Source organism: Entelurus aequoreus, linkage group LG08, assembly GCF_033978785.1.
Source record: "Entelurus aequoreus isolate RoL-2023_Sb linkage group LG08, RoL_Eaeq_v1.1, whole genome shotgun sequence".
NCBI lineage: Eukaryota > Metazoa > Chordata > Actinopteri > Syngnathiformes > Syngnathidae > Entelurus > Entelurus aequoreus.
The window spans coordinates 4,659,007-4,675,354 of record NC_084738.1 but is presented as its reverse complement, the minus strand read 5'-3'; the positions used below and the strand labels follow the sequence as shown (position 1 = coordinate 4,675,354).

The 16,348-nt window shown below is 40.7% G+C and overlaps 2 protein-coding genes across 3 annotated transcripts in view; one reads left to right on the top strand and one right to left on the bottom strand.

Annotated features, from left to right (window-relative positions):
- Positions 1 to 16,348, bottom strand: part of dock1 (dedicator of cytokinesis 1) — a 483,186-nt gene that overhangs the window by 179,730 nt on the left and 287,108 nt on the right. The gene's annotated exons all lie outside the window — the stretch shown is intronic.
- LOC133655328 (inhibitory synaptic factor 2A) overlaps positions 434 to 16,348 on the top strand; it is a 97,537-nt gene continuing 81,622 nt past the window's right edge. For both annotated transcript variants that reach the window (XM_062055358.1, XM_062055357.1), the window contains exon 1: positions 434 to 616. The gene's annotated coding sequence lies outside the window, so the exon portion shown is untranslated. The remainder of the gene's footprint in view (positions 617 to 16,348) is intronic.

Sequence of the window (16,348 nt, the reverse complement as noted above, 5' to 3'; positions counted from 1 at the left end):
GTCGGTGAAGGAATGAAAGAATGATTTCTCCCCTATCTTGCATCTTTCACTCCTCCCTCCCTCTCCCACTCTCCCTCTCTCACCCAAGTCCCACACTCGGACGCACACATGCAGAAAAAAGGAGAAAGCCACAGCGAGAGGAACGGCGACGGTGGAGGAGGCGGCAGCACGATGGGGATGTTCTGCCTGTAAGGACGCTGTTGCTGCTGGACAGCCTCAGTGTGTGTGTGTGTGTGTGTGTGTGTGTGTGTGTGTGTGTGTGTGTGTGTGTGAGTGCATGTGTGTGCACAAGCAAGCAGGAGCCCCTGCTTGCATCGTGCGCAGAAAGGAAGAAGGGGAACAGAGGGTTGGAGAGGAGGCGGAGGGGTTGACGAAGAGGGGGACTGTGGAGCTTAGAGGAGCTTTACACCACTGGATCACAGGACGCAGACGTGCAGTGACAACTCTGACACACGCCGGACACTGCTGCACGCCCGCCCGTCCATCCTAACTTCTGGAATGGCGTAGCTTTCTCTCTCTCCCCCCCGGATCACCTCCCAATCGGACACGGACATGCACGGCGGGCACAACGGGGAATCTGGACATCCTTTCCAGCATCAGCGCCGCACAGTCTGAGGTGAGTCTTTTGTGGACACTCTCAGTCTGGGTGAATAACCTCCACGGTAAGAGGGGGGAGTGGATTTGACAGAGCCCGGTATAATCCACATGGAATGCCTCCAGTGAAGAATGTAAGTGAATGTCAAATCCGGGTTTTCTGCTCTGGTGCTCCTGATGATGTGGAGGTCAGTAGTGCAGGGTGAACTTTAAATATGTGGTAGATGGACACGATCAATTCAGATCTATCATGTTGGTTTCTGCGAAAAGTTTCATCCAGATTGATCTCGACTCGCCCTGCGTTTCACACTCGGGTAGTGCCTGCACGTATGATGGTGCGTTTTAGGGCAGCATTACGTAAAACCAACCTGCAATAAAATAAATAAATACATTGGAAAGCTGCTGCAGCTACAAAGAGGGACCATAAATGAAGACTAATCTAGATAAATGGACAGCCTGTACTCATTGCATGCTGCATGTGTGTAGATTGAGAGTGTGAATTGCCACACAAATACCTCCCTCCTCCACTCATCCCTTCCCACCAGCACAAACACTCCATCACCTCTTCAGCACGATCAGGGCACTGATAGCATCTTCCTTTCCCTGCTCAGAGAGGAAGACTGATGAATATAGAAAGAGATCATCATGAAGATGATGATGGAGGGATACGGCATGCTGACACTCACAGAGGGTGGCGCCAAAAGTGCGAAACCTGCCGTCACAACTTAAGAGACATGCATGATCCTGAATTGCATGGGTGCAGGATGAAATAGGATGTTGCTCAGCAGTCTGTGTAGAAATGACACTGTGTCATTTATCCTTCACTCAGATGTCTGTCTTTAAGCTCCATGATGCATCTCAGAGGGCCAGAGACTATGGCCCGTAGCTTGAAAGCTTATGTTTATTTCTGAAAGGCAATCTGTTCAGAATATGACTCAGACACAAAGAAAATGCGAGTTGATGGGCAGATACTGAGATGTCCGTAGGAATCTTTGTCCATTCATCCAGAGGAACATTGGTTGCTGGACCTGGCTCTGCTTCTAACTCGTTCCAAAGGTGGTCTTCCCCACTAATGCCTTTGTTGACCATTGATTTTACACTTGGAACATAAAGGGACACTGAAATGGTCCACAATGACTTGCTAAAATAAAAAAAATATAAAACATTCAGCCTTGGCATTGGACAAAAGTGCTGCTGTGACGCTCCAATAATTCAGACCAAATTTCTGTCAAGAGCAGATAAAACATTAGCACTTTTTCCATCAACATTTCCAGGAACACTTAGTCAGGCACTAGTTTACCTAGGTAAAAGGATTCTCGGTAACCAGTGTGGTTTCCACCGCACCTTAAATTTCCTGAAAACATATTTAAATGTGGCTGATTAAGAGGCTCTGACTCAAAGTATTCCTTGGCAAATCCCCTTAGAAGCGTTGTGGGTCCACTTTTTCTTATTTTGCTTTAGATACTCCGTAGTCTTTAGCACATCGCTCGTCCGTCGATAGTTCAAGTGAAAAGACCAACATCGATGGTACAGACTTTTTTACAGGGAATGTTTGAGGTTGCAGGGGGTTGCCGAGGTTTTATCAAAATCAGAGGGTAACTGAGAAAAGTTACTGCTGTGGAAAAGGTTGTTCTGGTTTCTCCTCCACCTTCCTTGGCAAATCCCCTTAGAAGAGTTGTGGGTCCACTTTTTCTTATTTTGCTGTAGATACTCCGTAGTCTTTAGCACATGGCTCGTCCTTCAAAGGTTCAAGTGAAAAGACTAACATCGATGGTACAGACTTTTACAGGGAATGTTTGAGGTTGCAGGGGGTTGCCGAGGTTTTTCAAAATCAGAGGGTAACAGAAAAGTTCCTGCTGTGGAAAAGGTTGTTCTGGTTTCTCCTCCACCTTCCTTGGCAAATACCCTTAGAAGAGTTGTGGGTCCACTTCTTCTTATTTTGCTTTAGATACTCCGTAGTCTTTAGCACATCGCTCGTCCTTCAAAAGTTCAAGTGAAAAGACTAACATCGATTGTACAGACTTTTACAGGGAATGTTTGAGGTTGCAGGGGGTTGCCGAGGTTTTTCAAAATCAAAGGGTAACTGAGAAAAGTTCCTGCTGTGGAAAAGGTTGTTCTGGTTTCTCCTCCACCTTCCTTGGCAAATCCCCTTAGAAGAGTTGTAGGTCCCTGTGTTCTTATTTTGCTTTAGATACTCCGTAGTCTTTAGCACATCGCTCGTCCTTCAAAGGTTCAAGTGAAAAGACCAACATCGATGGTACAGACTTTTACAGGGAATGTTTGAGGTTGCAGGGGGTTGCCGAGGTTTTTCAAAATCAGAGGGTAACAGAAAAGTTCCTGCTGTGGAAAAGGTTGTTCTGGTTTCTCCTCCACCTTCCTTGGCAAATACCCTTAGAAGAGTTGTAGGTCCCTGTGTTTTTCTTTTGCTGTAGATACTCCGTAGTCTTTAGCACATAGCTCGTCCTTCAAAGGTTCAAGTGAAAAGACTAACATCGATGGTACAGACTTTTACGGGGAATGTTTGAGGTTGCAGGGGGTTGCCGAGGTTTTTTCAAAATCAGAGGGTAACTGAGAAAAGTTCCTCCTGTGGAAAAGGTTGTTCTGGTTTCTCCTCCACCTTCTTTGGCAAATACCCGTAGAAGAGTTGTGGGTCCACTTTTTCTTATTTTGCTTTAGATACTCTGTAATCTTTAGCACATAGCTCGTCCTTCAAAAGTTCAAGTGAAAAGACTAACATCGATGGTACAGACTTTTACAGGGAATGCTTGAGATTGCAGGGGGTTGCCGACGTTTTTCAAAATCAAAGGGTAACTGAGAAAAGTTCTTGCTGTGGAAAAGGTTGTTCTGGTTTCTCCTCCACCGTCCTTGGCAAATACCGTTAGAAGAGTTGTGGGTCCACTTTTTCTTATTTTGCTTTAGATACTCCGTAGTCTTTAGCACATAGCTCGTCCTTCAAAAGTTCAAGTGAAAAGACCAACATCGATGGTACAGACTTTTACAGGGAATGTTTGAGGTTGCAGGGGGTTGCCGAGGTTTTTCAAAATCAAAGGGTAACTGAGAAAAGTTCCTGCTGTGGAAAAGGTTGTTCTGGTTTCTCCTCCACCTTCCTTGGCAAATACCCTTAGAAGAGTTGTAGGTCCCTGTGTTGTTCTTTTGCTTTAGATACTCCGTAGTCTATAGCACATCGCTCGTCCTTCAAAGGTTCAAGTGAAAAGACCAACATCGATGGTACAGACTTTTACAGGGAATGTTTGAGGTTGCAGGGGGTTGCCGAGGTTTTTCAAAATCAGAGGGTAACTGAGAAAAGTTCCTGCTGTGGAAAAGGTTGTTCTGGTTTCTCCTCCACCTTCCTTGGCAAATACCCTTAGAAGAGTTGTAGGTCCCTGTGTTCTTCTTTTGCTTTAGATACTCCGTAGTCTTTAGCACATCGCTCGTCCTTCAAAGGTTCAAGTGAAAAGACTAACATCGATGGTACAGACTTTTACAGGGAATGTTTGAGGTTGCAGGGGGTTGCCGAGGTTTTTCAAAATCAGAGGGTAACTGAGAAAAGTTCCTGCTGTGGAAAAGGTTGTTCTGGTTTCTCCTCCACCTTCCTTGGCAAATACCCTTAGAAGAGTTGTAGGTCCCTGTGTTCTTCTTTTGCTTTAGATACTCCGTAGTCTTTAGCACATCGCTCGTCCTTCAAAGGTTCAAGTGAAAAGACTAACATCGATGGTACAGACTTTTACAGGGAATGTTTGAGGTTGCAGGGGGTTGCCGGGTTTTTTCAAAATCAGAGGGTAACTGAGAAAAGTTCCTGCTGTGGAAAAGGTTGTTCTGGTTTCTCCTCCACCGTCCTTGGCAAAAACCCTTAGAAGAGTTGTGGGTCCACTTCTTCTTATTTTGCTTTAGATACTCCGTAATCTTTAGCACATCGCTCGTCCTTCAAAAGTTCAAGTGAAAAGACCAACATCGATGGTACAGACTTTTACAGGGTATGTTTGAGGTTGCAGGGGGTTGCCGGGTTTTTTCAAAATCAGATGGTAACTGAGAAAAGTTCCTGCTGTGGAAAAGGTTGTTCTGGTTTCTCCTCCACCTTCCTTGGCAAATACCCTTAGAAGAGTTGTAGGTCCCTGTGTTTTTCTTTTGCTGTAGATACTCTGTAGTCTTTAGCACATAGCTCGTCCTTCAAAGGTTCAAGTGAAAAGACTAACATCGATGGTACAGACTTTTACGGGGAATGTTTGAGGTTGCAGGGGGTTGCCGAGGTTTTTTCAAAATCAGAGGGTAACTGAGAAAAGTTCCTCCTGTGGAAAAGGTTGTTCTGGTTTCTCCTCCACCTTCTTTGGCAAATACCCGTAGAAGAGTTGTGGGTCCACTTTTTCTTATTTTGCTTTAGATACTCTGTAGTCTTTAGCACATAGCTCGCCCGTCAAAAGTTCAAGTGAAAAGACCAACATCGATGGTACAGACTTTTACAGGGAATGTTTGAGGTTGCAGGGGGTTGCCGAGGTTTTTCAAAATCAGAGGGTAACTGAGAAAAGTTCCTGCTGTGGAAAATGTTGTTCTGGTTTCCCCTCCACCTTCCTTGGCAAATACCCTTAGAAGAGTTGTGGGTCCACTTCTTCTCATTTTGCTATAGATACTCCATAGTCTTTAGCACATAGCTCGCCCGTCAAAGGTTCAAGTGAAAAGACCAACATCGATTGTACAGACTTTTACAGGGAATGTTTGAGGTTGCAGGGGGTTGCCGAGGTTTTTCTAAATCAGAGGGTAACTGAGAAAAGTTCCTGCTGTGGAAAAGGTTGTTCTGGTTTCTCCTCCACCTTCCTTGGCAAATACCCTTAGAAGAGTTGTAGGTCCCTGTGTTCTTATTTTGCTTTAGATACTCCGTAGTCTTTAGCACATCGCGCGTCCGTCAAAAGTTCAAGTGAAAAGACCAACATCGATGGTACAGACTTTTACAGAGAATGTTTGAGGTTGCAGGGGGTTGCCGAGGGTTTTCAAAATCAGAGGGTAACTGAGAAAAGTCCCTGCTGTGGAAAAGGTTGTTCTGGTTTCTCCTCCACCACTTTCCTAACCCTATGTGAACCTTCCTCACACGCCGTCTTCTGTGCTTTCTGCTCATTCTACCCTCTTTTCAGACACATGCACTCTGAGCTTTTATGTGCGCCTGCGTTTGTCAGGCATTGCTGAGGTGGGACCTCAGAGCAGCGAGGTAGTTTTCCAGGTAGGCTTTTGAGCTTTGGAGAAGCCAAGATGCAGAGAATAAGATAACAGGGATATACCCTCTTGGAAACAGAACAGAAGTAACAAGAGGAGCAGTGGTTTATTATTCTGAAAAAAAAGAGGGCAACACAATGCATTCTGATTAGTCAGCACACTCTGCAGCAGAGAGTCTTCCACGAGATCTGATCGCCCCAGCTGTATTTTCACGAGTGTATGGATTATAGATGCTGCATGGGAAATCCCAGAAGAAGTACCTGGGCGCGGGGGAAAGCACACAAACAAACACGACAAAGCGAAGCGAGTGAAGGAAAAAGCAAACACAACCACACTCAGAAGGGATTAAAGTCTGAGAAAAATAAAAGACTACATACCCCAAAGGCTGCAGACTATAGTCCGGGAATGAAGTGTCTACTTTACAGTAAAAATGTAACTGAAACTGGAAAAAAAAGAAGCCTATAAAATGCACTAAAGAAAATACTGCATTGCAATGAATAGATACTGAATGTTACGTCACATCACCATGTGAGGAAAGTAAGCAAACGTTGTAAAACTAAACTTGCGATGAATATCTAGCCTGTGGAATCTCATGCTGGATTTACACAGCAGGCCGAGGCGCCAAATCCCAATTCAGTGCATGTAACCGTTTATCTACATTAAAATGCAGGTAAACAACTACACAAATGTCAACAGCGAGAAGGGACCACACAAGAGAGAAGAATAATAAACAACAAACCTTTAATGTGCCATATTTAGTAGCTGCATTGTTGATGTACTGCAGGGGGTTTCTTTATTTACAGTAGGGCTGCAGTGTGGGACTTTAACTTTAACAAACACCAATTGCTCCTTGGGCCGACAGTCAATAAGTTAATCAATCGAACAATAAATGAAAATGAAGTCGAAATGTTTTGCGGGCATCGATACATTGCTCAGTGTGTGTTGGTTTTCTTAGCACAAGGCGCACTGTTGATAAGACTTAGACAAACTTTATTGAACCACAAGGGAAATTGTTCCACACAGTTGCTCAGTAACAAAGGATGGAAAGGATAATGCAGGCATAAAGTAGACTACAAATGTACCGCAGTAGCAATATAAAATACAACATATATGTAATGTATACATATTATATATACAGTATATAATATATACTGATATATTATATTATTATATTTGGATATAATATATACAATATATAACAATTACCATGTACAATATTACAGTATATGTAACAGCTGCAGCATAAAATAAAGAGTAGATCCAGCAGAAAATATAAATTATTAACAAAGAGAGGTAGCTAACTAAAAAAGTGGTCAGGTAATAGACAGATATCGTCTATAAGAAAAAATGAAATAATTTTAAGAGGGCCTTTGTTCGTAAAATATGGGAAGTTACATTTTTTCTTAGAGATTAGAGTCCATTTTATTTTTTGGTTTATTTATTTAGGATAAGTAAACGTTATTTACATTCAAATTACAGTACAATGGTAAACAATTATACAGTAATGAGAAATAAAAGTTAATATCCTTATAAATGGTTACATTACACCAGGGGTCACCAACGCGGTGCCCGCGGGCACCAGGTAGCCCGTAAGGACCAGATGAGTAGCCCGCTGGCCTGTTCTAAAAATAGCTCAAATAGCAGCACTTACCAGTGAGCTGCCTCTATTTTTTAAATTGTATTTATTTACTAGCAAGCTGGTCTCGCTTTGCCCGACATTTTTAATTCTAAGAGAGACAAAACTCAAATAGAATTTGAAAATCCAAGAAAATATTTTAAAGACTTGGTCTTCACTTGTTTAAATAAATTCATTATTTTTTTTACTTTGCTTCTTATAACTTTAAGAAAGACAATTTTAGAGAAAAAATACAACCTTAAAAAGGATTTTAGGATTTTTAAACACATATACCTTTTTACCTTTTAAATTCCTTCCTCTTATTTCCTGACAATTTAAATCAATGTTCAAGTAAATTCATTTTTTTTATTGTAAAGAATAATAAATACATTTTAATTTAATTCTTCATTTTAGCTTCTGTTTTTTCGACGAACAATATTTGTGAAATATTTCTTCAAACTTATCATGTTTAAAATTCAAAAAAATTATTCTGGCAAATCTAGAAAATCTGTAGAATCAAATTTAAATCTTGTTTCAAAGTCTTTTGAATTTCTTTTAAAATGTTTGTTCTGGAAAATCTAGAAGAAATAATGATTTGTCTTTGTTAGAAATATAGCTTGGTCCAATTTGTTATATATTCTAACAAAGTGCAGATTGGATTTTAACCTATTTAAAACATGTCATCCAAATTCTAAAATTAATCTTAATCAGGAAAAATTAGTAATGATGTTCCATAAATTATTTTTTTAATTTTTTCAAAAAGATTCGAATTAGCTAGTTTTTCTCTTCTTTTTTTCGGTTGAATTTTGAATTTTAAAGAGTCGAAATTGAAGATAAACTATGCTTCAAAATTTAATTGTCATTTTTTTGGTGTTTTCTCCTCTTTTAAACCGTTCAATTAAGTGTAAATATCATTAATTATTAATAATAACATAGAGTTAAAGGTAAATTGAGCAAATTGGCTATTTCTGGCAATTTATTTAAGTGTTTTGAAACTGGTAGCCCTTCGCATTAATCACTACCCAAGAAGTAGCTCTTGCTTTCAAAAAGGTTGGTGACCCCTGATATATATATATATATATATATATATATATATATATATATATATATATATATATATATATATATATATATATATATATATATATATATATATATATGTATATAACTTTAATTTGTTTTCAAGTAAAAAAACAAAAAAAAAACCTTATTTTCAAGGTGTAGTGATAATAAAAATTCAGTTCACATTCAATTATACTAAGGGGAAACCCTGTGGGTGTGGCACCTGGGCGCAAGAAATGGTGGCTTTACAGTCTAAAAGTAACATGTCTTACTCATTATTTGAGCTTTTCTTTTTTTTTTTTTGCATTTACATGGATAGAAAATTGCAATCACAATCACAGTTTGAGAGGAAAATTGTAGTTAAGATTTTTTTTAAATTGTGAGGCCATAATTTAACACGGGTATAAAGTTTGTTTAGATGCACGTACTGTAAATCATCATTACATTTTGCTTTATATTTATTAATTTACTTGTTTTTTGGCTGGTTTTGTATTTGTTTTGTATCATCCCGTGAGGTGTATATTACTTCTTTTGTTTTTTTGTTCGGTTTGTACTTCATGAAGTTTTGCACTTGTGTTTTTTTTGTTTTTTTTTGTTTTGTTTTCGTTATATTTGGATGTAATTGTTGGTTCACATATCATTAAGTAAGACTATGTATTATGTGAAGGGGGCAGGAAAATATAAGATTTTTCTTCATCCTGCTCCTTCTCAGGCATTGGTGTGTAACGGTGTAACTGAATAATTGTGTTATAATTGTCTATCAAAGATGCACATCAATGAAGGAGATAAATAAAAATGAAATGAAAAAATGAAATGATATGAAATCATCAATCTGCGTATTCGGATAATGTAAGGCTCACATCGATATACAGTACAGGCCAAAAGTTTGGACACACCTTCTCATTTCAGTGCGTTTTCTTCATTTTCATGACTATTTACATTGTAGATTGTCACTGAAGGCATCAAAACTATGACACCTGTGAAGTGAAAACCCTTTCAGGTGACTACCTCTTGAAGCTCATCGAGAGAATGCCAAGCGTGTGCATAACAGTAATCAGAGCAAAGGGTGGCTATTTTGAAGAAACTAGAATACAAAACATGTTTTTTAAGTTATTTCACCTATAACTCCACGTGTTCATTCACAGTTTTGATGTCTTCAGTGACAATCTACAATGTAAATAGTCATGAAAATAAAGAAGACCCATTGAATGACAAGGTGTGTCCAAACTATTGGCCTGTACTGTAAACCTGATCTAAACCGCAGTCCGATTTATATACGATTCTGATCTTTTCTATGGGTGTAGTTTTTAAAGGGTTAGTGTTGACTTTTTCTTTAAACGCTCAAAGTCAGACCATTTGCCGTTTAAAATCGTTTATTTCGCAGAGCCAGTGCCAAGATTCCTTATCCGAGCTAAGGCTTTTAGTGATTGACTGGCAACACAATTGGTCCAAGGGTTATTGAGACCTTGCTGCATCATAACAGAAACACATCTTTCATACGCTGCTTGGCAACAGCGTGGCTAACCATGATTGCCGAGCAACAACCACGAGAAAACACAATCCGCGAAAATCCAGTGATTTCCAGTTGCCTTTAATCTTGGGGCATTAAGCCGCCGTTAACTCACAAAGGATTTGTCGATGTGTCGCTCACTGAGTCGAGCTTCCGCGCTGACCTTTGCAGTCAATCATTCAGCTGTGGAGCCTCGCTGAGTACGCGGCCGGGGTTCGATCAGTCGTTGTAAAACACACTTGCGACGTCTGTCAAGTGACCTTACAACTGCAATCCGGAGTAGACCTTCGAGCATGTGTCTGGTTTCCCCCGCATAATCAGTGTCACATTAAAGAGGCCCGTCAAAGACTTCTCAAAACAGAGGTAAGCCATTTGTAATTACGACAGCTTGCTCACAGAGAAGTGACAAGCGAGAGAGACAAAGCAAGAGAAGATAAAGTGGAATTACAGAGGAGTTGGATGATACCGTTGCAAATATTTGTTCAGGCTGCGACTGAGCTGTAATTGTCGCGTAGGAGAGCGGGAAATTATCAAGACATCGAGAGCATGGTTTTCTAAGGAGTTCTTTCACAAACGTAGAACAAAATTCGGTCAAATGGTCACCTCGGTAAGAGGAACGCAATCCTGGAATAAGTTGCCCACGCACATTGGAGACTGTGATAATTATCCACTTTTCAAAAAAATAACTTAAACACTGGCTAAAAATAAATCAGACATGCACCCATTAAACCATTAAAGGACTACTGAAATGATTTTTTAAAATTTAAAAGGGGATAGCAGATCCATTCTATGTGTCATACTTGATCATTTCGCGATATTGCCATATTTTTGCTAAAAGGATTTAGTAGAGAACATCGACGATAAAGTTCACAACTTTTGGTCTCTGATTAAAAAAAAGCCTTGCCTGTACCGGAAGTAGCGTGACGTCGCAGGTTGAAGGGCTCCTCACAATTCCCCGTTGTTTACAATGGAGCGAGAGAGATTCGGACCGAGAAAGCGACAATTACCCCATTAATTTGAGCGAGGATGAAAGATTCGTGGATGAGGAACGGTACAGTGAAGGACTTGAGAGGCAGTGATGGACGTATCTTTTTTCGCTCTGACCGTAACTTAGGTACAAGCTGGCTCATTGGATTCCACACTCTCTCCTTTTTCTATTGTGGATCACGGATTTGTATCTTAAACCACCTTGGATACTATATCCTCTTGAGCAGTGGTCCCCAACCTTTTTGTAGCTGCGGACCGGTCAACGCTTGAAAATTTGTCTTACGGACCGGGGGGGGGGGGGGGGGTTTAATTTTTTTTTTTCATTTTTTTTTTCATAAAGAAATACAATTATGTGTGCTTACGGGCTGTATCCCTGCAGACTGTATTGATCTACATTGATATATAATGTATAAAATGTGTTTTTCTATGTTGATTTAATCAAAAAAAATTATTTTAATTTTTAATTTTTATTTTTTCTGGTACCAATCGGTCCGCGGCCCGGTACCAATCGGTACCGGTGGTTGGGGACCACTGCTCTTGAGAATGAGAGTCGAGAACGCGAAATGGACATTCACAGTGACTTTTATCTCCACGACAATACATCGGTGAAGTTAGCTACGGAGCTAACGTGATAGCATCGTGCTTAAATGCAGATAGAAACAAAAGAAATAAGCCCCTGACTGGAAGGATAGACAGCAGATCAACAATACTACTATCAGGAGACACCGAACCAAACACTGGACCTGTAACCACACGGTTAATGCTGTGCCGCCTGTCGAAGCCTAGCAATGCTGTTGCTAACGACGCCATTGAAGCTAACTTAGCTACGGGACCTCGTCAGAGCTATGATAAAAACATTAGCGCTCCACCTACGCCAGCCAGCCCTCATCTGCTCATCAACACCCGTGCTCAACTGCGTTCCAGCGATCGACGGCGCGACGAAGGACTTCACCCGATCATCGATGCAGCCAGCCGCTAATACACCGATCCCACCTACAACTTTCTTCTTTGCAGTCTCCATTGTTCATTAAACAAATTGCAAAAGATTCACCAACACAGATGTCCACAATACTGTGGAATTTTGCGATGAAAACAGAGCTTTTTGTATTGTGATACAATGTGTCCGAATACTTCCGCTTCAACCATCGACGTCACGCGCATACGTCATCATACATAGACGTTTTCAAGCGGAAGTTCCCCGGGAAATTTAAAATGTCACTTTATAAGTTAACCCGGCCGTATTGGCATGTGTTGCAATGTTAAGATTTCATCATTGATATATAAACTATCAGACTGCGTGGTCGCTAGTAGTGGCTTTCAGTAGGTCTTTAAATACTGTTTCCAGACTTCAGCCCGTTCCAGTGGGCTTCTGGCCAGCGTATTTGAAGCTGTGAGTGAATTGTCTGTCCTGGTCAATTGTCTTGTGATTTTGTATTGGAATTACAAGACATCATACATCATTAATGATGTCTTATTTATTTGGTTCTTATTTCTGTCATCGTGGTTTTGAAGTCTTATGTGTCTCACTGTGTTATTTTAGAAACCTGCCTTGGGACCAGAGGTGGGTAGAGTAGCCAGAAATTGTACTCAAGTAAGAGTACTGTTACTTTAGAGATTTATTACTCAAGTAAAAGTAAGGAGTAGTCACCCAAATATTTACTTGAGTAAAAGTAAAAAGTATGTTGTGAAAAAACTACTCAAGCACTGAGTAACTGATGAGTAAACTGTTCGTTTAATGATGACGGCAACAAATAATGCACAAAAACATAAAAATAGCAATGAGCAAATTCAGAGCCAGGAATATCTCTTAAGAAACTAAAGCAATAATATATATTAAATAATAATACGTTAACATAAAAAAATGAAGGCGAATTGAGCCACAATAACTTAACAGCACCATAGGCTCAGTAGGCAGAGATTACAAAGGAAAATAACAAGTTAGCCTTTACGCAAACCATAAACTGATAGGTGTGGGCTGCACGTGGCTTTGGAGCAATCAAAGCTGCTCACAGGGTCACTAAGGTGGCCATCTTGTTTGACATGTCAACTTAATGTAAAGTCCCAAGTTGGGACTAAGGCTGAAAATGAGCATGTATGCTAAGTCCGGAGCATTTACATTGTTTATTCAAGTGCTGATTAATGTGCACTGTCCCAATGAAATAAATGAAATACAAAAAGACAAAATAGGAGCTCGCATGAAAAAAAAAGGTGTTCCTCATGGTTGGGTTATTGTGACCCTTTCAGTAAGTAATACAGTAAGCTGTCACTTGTTTTTGTCCAATCAAGATCTTTGAAAGTTTGTTTTGAGACAAACTTTGTCCCCTTGAGTGCATTATCCTTTGTAACTGAGCGACTGTGTGGAACAATTTCCCTTGTGGATCAATAAAGGTTGTCTAAGTCTAAATGGGTAAATCCCACCTAACCTTATCCTCGTCCACACACACAACAATGCCACTGTTTAAGACCTCCTCCGTCCGCCAGTGCAACGCGACCTAATACGCATGCGTAGAGAATGCACACGTCCTCGTCACCTCCAGTGTTGCTTTGTGTGCAAGTTCTTAAATGTAACTTATCGGAACAATATCCAGTGTTGTGGTATTTCAATTAACTGGAATCCAGTGTGCTGTGGGGCCCTATTGTAGTGAACCACACCTGAGCCATCATAAATTAATCAAATCTTTATTAGACACGTAAACAATGTGATAAAGAACATTTTACATCAATCAAACCAGGGATCTAGATATCTGGTCAGGACCTGTCCATTCGTCTTTGGTGACTTTATATACTCTGGACCTAGACGTTGAGTCCGCGACATACATTTGATTGATTGATTGAGACTTTTATTAGGTTGCACAGTACAGTACATATTCCGTACAATTGACCACTAAATTGTAACACCCGAATAAGTTTTTCAACTTGTTTAAGTCGTGGTTCACGTTAATCAATTCATGGCGGACAATAACGGATACAGTCTGCTTTGCCAGTCCAAATGCATTCACCGTTTTCCTCGACGGCCAGGTAATACAAAGCACACCATACCTTTTTTTATAATCACATCCACGGGAGCTCGCATTGTTGTTGACTTTCCTTCAACAAAAGTTTTTCGCTAAGTAGAATCACAGCTGACCTGGACATTCAAAAGTTCTCTTGCCGTCTGAGAAGTGTTGTATCCCAAATAGCTGCAATCGCTTTCCCTTAAGGTATTCATGTGTGATTTCCACAAGCGTCTTCATATTTCATATTTCCAGTGGTTAGCTCCAAGTTACGAAACCGCGTTATTATGAAGCTGGCTGTGGCGCGTTCTTTCTGGCGTCACTTTCTGTGAGTGGCGCGTTCTTTCTGGCGTCACTTTCTGTGAGTGGCGCGGTCTTTCTGGCGTCACTTCCTCTCCGAACTCACTTTGTAAACGATCAATGAATCCATTCAAAGCTAAGAGCCTGAAATTCAACAAATACACGGCGCACTTAGCCGTGAAAAAAATTGTCTGAGGAAGGGAACCTTAAACGATGGTTTAGTGTGGCTGAAACGGGGCTTAGGCTGAATAATCATTGGTTTAAGGCATGGGTGTCCAACTCTGGCCCGCGGGCCAAATTGGAGGTATTGGTTTGGAGGTAGCGTGGGTGTATATTGTAGCGTCCCGGAAGAGTTACTGCTGCAAAGGGTTCTGGGTATTTGTTCTCTTGTGTTTATGTTGTGTTACTGTGCGGATGTTCTCCCAAAATGTGTTTGTCATTCTTGTTTGGTGTGGGTTCACAGTGTGGCGCATATTTCTAACAATGTTAAAGTTGCTTATACGGCCACTCTCAGTGTAAACTGTATCGCTGTTGATGAAGTATGCGTTGCATTTACGTGTGTGTGCGTACAGAAGCCGCTCATATCTTGTGACTGGGCGGGCACGTTGTTAGAAGGGCTGAAAAGCGGCCGTGACGTCAGCTCGTAGAGGACGTTAAAAGCAGTGCCTGTAAGGCACGCCCCCAAGACTGTGGAATACGAGAAATAATGACTGATGAACACCTTCGTTCGATAATGAAGGTTGCCTCAGCTCAAAGCCTGAGCCCCGACATTAATGAACTAGCATCGAAGAAAAGATGGCAGGTATCTGGCTTGGGCACATCAGATTAGATCAGTGTGTTGCAAACTGAGCAGTTTAAAGTCCAGAATGGTTGGTTTATTCATTATTTTATTTTCAAATTTATTAGCCTGTGGAAAAAGTTAATGTTGATATTTACCTCAGAAGGCTGCAAATAGAAAAGAGGCATTCAATTTTTATTTAAATTGTATTTGATATGCCATTGATATTTTTTAATTATTATTATTATTATTATTATTTTAAACTCGATTTTGCATGTCACTATAAAGTTATATAAGCCTTGCTTGTTCAATATTTAATGCAAAACTTGTTTGGGTCCCTATTAAAAGGTTAATTTGTTCAACCTTGGCCCGCGGCTTTGTTCAGTTTTACCTTTTGGCCCACTCTGTATTTGAGTTTGACACCCCTGGTTTAAGTGGTTATTCAGCTTAGAGATTGATTGATTGATTGATTGATTGATTGAAACTTTTATAAGTAGATTGCACAGTACAGTACATATTCTGTACAATTGACCACTAAATGGTAACACCCGAATAAGTTTTTCAACTTGTTTAAGTCGGGGTCCACATTAATCAATTCATGGTAGAGTAGACATAGCCCAGGAGTCGGCAAGCTTTACCACTCAAAGAGCCATTTTGGCAAGTTTCACAAATTAAAGAAAATAATGGGAGCCACAAAACATTTTTTTAAATTTAAAATGAAAAACACCGCATACAAAGCTTAAATTGCTTTGTGCTATGTTAACCAGGGGTCTCAGACACACGCACCGGCACGCACTTTAATATGGAAATTTGATGTTAGTGCGGCCCGTGAGTTTTGAATGAATGGCGCTTGACAGCATCATACTCGCCAACCCTCTCATTATTTCCGGGAGACTCCCGAATATCAGGGCGTGATGGCACTGCTTTTGGCGCCCTCTACAGCCTGCCCAAACAGTGTACCTGCTCGACCACATGTAGAATGCAGCTTCAGCTTGCTCACGTAAGTGACAGCAAGGCGTACTTGGTCAGCAGCCACACAGCTTACACTGACGGTAGCCGTATAAAACAACTTTAACACTGTTACGTTACAAATAAGCGCCACACTTTGAACCCACACCAAAAAAGAATGACAAACACATTTCTGGAGAACATCTGCACTGTAACACAACATAAACACAACACAACAAATACCCAGAATCCCATGCAGCCCTAACTCTTCCGCTCAACCGACGTACGGAGGGGGGGGGGGGTTGATGTGTGGGGGGGTTTGGTGGTAGCGGGGGTGTATAATCTAGACCGGAAGAGTT